This window comes from Dermochelys coriacea, chromosome 1 (genome assembly GCF_009764565.3).
Source record: "Dermochelys coriacea isolate rDerCor1 chromosome 1, rDerCor1.pri.v4, whole genome shotgun sequence".
Classification (NCBI taxonomy): domain Eukaryota; kingdom Metazoa; phylum Chordata; order Testudines; family Dermochelyidae; genus Dermochelys; species Dermochelys coriacea.
In genome coordinates, this window is record NC_050068.2 from 305225570 (window position 1) to 305231569 (window position 6000).

Genomic DNA, 6000 nt, shown 5'->3' on the forward strand with positions numbered 1-6000 from the left:
GCTATAAACTGTAAGCTAAATTGCTCTGAATTAGGTTCCTGAGGTTCATTTCTGATCAATAGAGATCAGTTTGTTAATCTGAGTAGTACTTCTTGTGGCTAATTGAGCAAAAATTATTCTTAACTCATTCACTTTAAGGTAATGATGGTGATACTAAGCCAGGATCAAAAAGGTGTCATATATTACCTTTCAATTAATATTGAGGTTCTGTGCAAGCAGATAATGCAATCTACACTGAAATTTTTTTTGCTGAAAATTAAAACCAAATACTGGCTATTTTTGTATCGATATGTAAAACGTAATTCTGGGACAGAGAGACAGGAAAGTTTTAGAACTAATCTAACTATATGTATTTGAGAAAAATGTACTGGGACAAATGTAGGTCCATCAAAATGGGGGTATGGGGATGGAGATGCTCCCTGATTTCTAGAAAGTGAGAATTGATACATTAAATGTCCTTTTTACTGTTAAAATATTGGAAAGTACAACATGCCCAACCCATACATTTCTGCCAGCTTATATTACGCAATAAAATATTATTTTTGATGTTTCTTTCCTTTTTAGTGTGTAAGTTAAAAAAATAAAATAAAAATCAAGCAGTTTTTTTTTCAAAATGTCCATATGATCGGCTGTATCAGATTGTGCCAGTCAGTGTCTTGATCAAAAATGGGGCAACTGAAAGTGATACATCTTTAGTACAATGTATGTATTCCTCTCTAAGAGCTGAAATGGGCAAAGGCTGTCCCATGCTTTTGTAGTTCAATGTTTGCAACTCTCAGGTTTCAGAGTAGCAGCCGTGTTAGTCTGTATTCACAAAAAGAAAAGGAGTACTTGTGGCACCTTAGAGACTAACAAATTTATTTGAGCACAAGCTTTCGTGAGTTACAGCTCACTTCATCGGATGCATCCGATGAAGTGAGTTGTAGCTCACGACAGCTTATGCTCAAATAAATTTGTTAGTCTCTAAGGTGCCACAAGTACTCCTTTTCTGTTTGCAACTCTGACCTTCTCATTTGGTTTAAACTTTCTCAAATAGTGATTAATTACACAATACTACATGGTAGTATATATTTTTCACTTCTGCCTAAAATGAGGATTTTAGGGCCTTGATGTAGGGCCTTGATGCTTAATTTTAAGAACAGGAGCTGAATTTGGGGCCTTACGTAGTAGAATATACTCAACCAATTTTCCAAAGTGATTCCACCTATTCAGCATTGCTTTGAGGAATATAGTATTTTAAAGTTTTGTCAACATCCCCACTGAGCTGCTCTCATAATTGAGGGAGCCCACCAGTTAGCTATACAGCGACACATTAAGATTCTGAATTTGATGGACTAGAAGTTGGTTGTGCTTTTTTTGTGGGGGTGGAGAGGTGGGTTTGCTAGTGTAAAGTCATGTGGGGGATTTCTTTTAGGAATTGGCAGCCATTTCCCCCATTTTCATGAAACGTTTTAGTACATATACCTACATGTAATAGCACTGAACACAGCTTTCAGCAATGCAGGATGCTGTACTGTGGCAGAACTAAATGAAGAGCAGGATTTAATAGTTAAGGCAATTTTAATAATTATTTTAAAAAATGGAAAACAACCTGATATTTTAGAAAACTAATCTGAATATAATGACAGGTTTCAGAGTAGCAGCCGTGTTAGTCTGTATTCGCAAAAAGAAAAGGAGTACATGTGGCACCTTAGAGACTAACAAATTTATTAGAGCATAAGCTTTCGTGAGCTACAGCTCACTTCATCGGATGCAGTGAGCTGTAGCTCACGAAAGCTTATGCTCTAATAAATTTGTTAGTCTCTAAGGTGCCACAAGTACTCCTTTTCTTTAATCTGAATATAACTCATTAGCATGTCAGTCCTGGACAACAACCCAGATATGGTCAAACTCATGCAACATTGAGTGGCAGCTAGAGATTATAGATTATGAAGTTAATTTCATACACCTTGGAGTTCAAAATTACAGTTAATGTTGTATGCATGACTGATTTGAAAAGAAGGAATGTGTATGTTAATACAAAGTGTTGCAAATAGTTACACAAGTAGAACTGGGCCAACTGGCAATAAAATTCAGAGATAGCACTTTTTTATTGTCTACACAAACTGAAAGATAATCTCTGAGGATTTTTAGGCTCATGGTCTTTCAGTCTCCTGTAGAGAAATGACCACTTTTGTAGCATATTTTCTGTGGCAACATTCCAGGCCATACCAGGCCATTTCACTTTCAGTTTTGTGATAGGCCTTTATTTAACATGTCTTTTCTTTCCTTTCATTGTGTGTTAGGTTTTTCTAAAACATTGCACTTTTGCAGCGTTTATATTCCCAAAGCTTTACAGAGTAATTCTAATAGAGTTGTTAGATAGCGTGCGCAAGGAGAGAACATAATAGAAGGCAGGGGAGGAAAAAACACTGTTTTCAGATGAACTTGGGAATGAGATGGAGAATTGATAAAGTGGAAGGTACTGGAAGGCAGTTCCAGATGACAGGAACTGCAGAAGAAAAGACTCTCATGTCAACAGTGGGAGATTCTTCAGAGGGCAGACAGACAAGAAGTGATGAGTGGAGACTCTTTCAAATGTAAGAACTGAAAAAAAGTACCCCAGTATTACAAATGCATGTGTTCTGGAAGTCATGTAAACTCCCATTCTGTTACTGTGGACCCCATGAAGAGACTCCATGTGAGTTCAAGGGTCTACACTAGTATCTCTGTTTGAAGACTTTGGGCCAACAGCTCTTTTTAAGTCCTTTTGGGCTGACGCATAAATACATCACATTTGGGGAATTTTAAAAATACGTATTCAGAATGACTTCTACAATGTGCATTTCTCCCTGCAGTGGTTCAGAAGATGCTATTGTGTGGCTAGATCTTTGGGTAAATTTAATGATATAAATTATAGAGGCATTCTGGTTCTTATACTGCACCCATCACCTTGGTGTCACGGAAAAAAAATTAGCAGATGCTTAGCACCCACCGGCAGCCAAGCTCCCCTCCTCTCCCCCCCACTCTTGCCCACCTGTGGCCCCTACAAATCAACTCCTTCCCTTCCCTCCCAGCGCCTCCTACATGCCATGGAATAGCTGTTCTGCAGCATGCAGGAAGAGCGCTCAGGCGAGGGGAAAGATCGGGGATGGGGCGCTTGGGGGAGGGGCAGAAAGAGACAAAGCAGAGGCATAATGGGGGTGGGAAGAGGCGGGGCTGTGTTTGGGGGCGGGGGAAGGGGTGCAGTTGGGGTGGGGCCTGGGGCTGAGCAGGGATTGAGCAGCCCTGGGGAAAATGTGAAGCTGGCACGTGTCTCTGACTACCTAGAACGCATGTTTTCCTAAGAAACAATAGTAGAACTTTTGAAGCACATAGAAGTCTGCTATGTAAAAATATTTCTTTGTCTTTAATAAAAACAGTGGTGCCTAGACTTCCTTCCATTTAGTGGTGGGGAGAGGATAAAATCAAATAGAAAGTCATGGCGGATCCATGTAGAGGGGGATGGTAGCTAAGTGGGGCTCTCCCTTGTGCCCTGTTTAATCATCTTTTCCCTCTGCAAAATATGTGGGCTGGCCCAGGGGTTGGAGCAGGATCACACTAAGCACTACGCTCCCTGCAGCAAATGCAGCTGAGTCATGAGAAAAGTCTGTGGAGAATTAATGTAGCCTGAGGCGGTATTAATTTAAGATGTGCACGCTATGACTCTCTTCTGCAAAGTCACAGTGCAGCAAGGGGCCTGTAGCTAACAGCCGTGGGTTCTCAGACCACACTGTGGATATCCATGATATCTGAGTACCTCCAATAGTAACTATTATCACACCACTGCAGATTGCAAAACTGAGGCAGAGAGATTAGTGACTTGAGAAAGATCACACAATGAGTCAGTGTAAGAGAGAGGATTAAAACTCAAGAATTCCTGGCTCCCAGTCCTAAACTCAACCCACTAGACAGTGCTTCCCTTGCAGAATCACACCAGCTGAAGAAAAGGAAAATAAAAAAATGCTAAACCATGTACTTGTAATTCCCCCAATCCCCCTTCTTTCTATGCTATTAGTTTAAAATAGCTAAGAGGATTTTTCTACACATTTAATTTAAAAAAAGTGATGCCAGACTATGATCAAGTAGGACTTTAAAAAACTTGTTTGTATTCTGTGGGGGAGGGGGAGAAAGGAGTTTATAATAGAAACGCTGAACACGTGGCAACCATGTAGTTCGATTTTATTGACGATGGCCTATGAGTCTAATCATATCGCCTTCATTTTGCAATTAAAACATGCTTGCATTAAGTCTTCTTTATGCTTGTCCAATGGGACCATGGGAGCTGTGGAGCTATTGCTCAGGGCCGGGTGGGGGCAGCACAGAGAGCTGCATCGCTGCGCCTCCTCCTAGGAGCATCAGGGACATGTCGCCACTTGCGGGGAGCCACCTGAGGTGAGCCCCGCCCAGATCCGGCACCCCGCACCCCCTCCTGCACCCAAACTCCTCCCAGAGCCCGTGCCTCACACCCCCTCCCATGCCCCAACCTTCAGCTTTGAGCGTCCTCCCACACCCAAACTCCCTCCCTCTTAGTAAACCGGAATTTTTTTACTTACCGGCACTCCCAATTCCCTCAACATTATGAATAACAAAACTTTTACTGTATTATGCATGTACAGAGGATACAGTTTATAGAATTCAGCAAGGAAAAGAATGAGTTCTAGACCAATTTCTTTCCGGTGTTCAAGTATTAAGATTTCAAGGGGACCCAGCTGATTGTTCTTGTTTGAATCAGTTCTAACATATCATATTAGCTCTGTGGAATCCTCATGAACTTTATATGATCTAATGTCATAGTGCCATGTTTCAGTATTTGCTTTGAACATTCTCTAATTATAAAATGCTTGTGTCTCCTACAGATATCTTAGGATTTGATAAAAAGGCACCAGCTCTTAGAGTTGGGGGCATTTTCTCTCCCCAAGGAACCAAGATTTCTATTGAACAGATTCTGTTGGACTACTGGACATTCTGTTCCCCTGCTTCCACCGTCCAATGCCAAACAAATGTTCTAATGTTGTCCTTGAAATCCCGACAAGTGGAAGCCATCAGAAAGAATGAGATAGAGCTCCAAGGACTGTAAAAATCTTCACAAGAGGCCCTTATTAACATTGCTCCTGTACCTTAAGATCGGAAATTATACCTTCTGATTCAGTACAGGCTTCTGCAGATCATTTGTGGAGATATAAGTAAGGAGCTTCCGTTAAAAAGAGGAATACTACTTTGCAAAATCTCTCAAGAGAACCTGAGCTTTTTCACAGTAAAGAAGAAATGTCAGTGAAAGTAGATGGTGAATGTGTGCATGTGCATGTATGTTGTGAGGAGGGGGAGAAAGGATGTAGGCAGACTCTAGAATTTTTACATTTCAAATGTCTTTTGGAAATCACTTGTATACTCTAAAACACAATCCCTAACTCTTCCCATGCTATTAAAAATGGTCTGCATACAAAGCTGTAAAAAAAATTGATTTGGCAAAAGCTGTTTTAAGTGGTTGCTGGCTTCAAGGATGCACTAGCTCCAGCTCTAGGTCCAGCGTGAAGGGGAGGATATTTATCTGTTATGTATGTGGTAGGCTGATAGTAAAATGGAATATGTATCTTCTCTGACATTTGTCTCTGTATTAATCTCACTATCAGGGTCACATATTGAGGATAGTAGGTAATGTTTGGGCTGCATGTTATCACCATCACTGTTTGCTGTGCCATCAGCTAAAAGTTTAAATAGGCTCATGTAAGGCCTGATCCGAAGTCCATTCAAATTCATGGAAAGATTTCCAATAATTTGAATGGGCTTTGGCTCAGGCCCATAACCCACTTCCTCATAACCACTATCACATTAATCCCAGACAATGTGAGTCTGTAACACAATGCAATTTCTTTCAGTATCTTTCTGATATTTCAACAGAATTATAACTACTATACATATAGCCTGATATATATTTTGCACTTTGCATATTGAAAACATTGTGCACATACTATCTAATTA

At 40.5% G+C, this 6000-nt stretch overlaps 1 long non-coding RNA gene across 4 annotated transcripts in view; it reads left to right on the plus strand.

Annotated features, from left to right (window-relative positions):
• Positions 1-5621, plus strand: part of LOC119841030 — a 28028-nt gene extending 22407 nt beyond the window's left edge. For all 4 annotated transcript variants that reach the window (XR_006275245.1, XR_006275236.1, XR_006275238.1 and 1 more), the window contains one exon: positions 4878-5621. This is a non-coding gene — a long non-coding RNA (uncharacterized LOC119841030). The remainder of the gene's footprint in view (positions 1-4877) is intronic.
• The last annotated feature ends 379 nt before the right edge of the window (positions 5622-6000 follow it).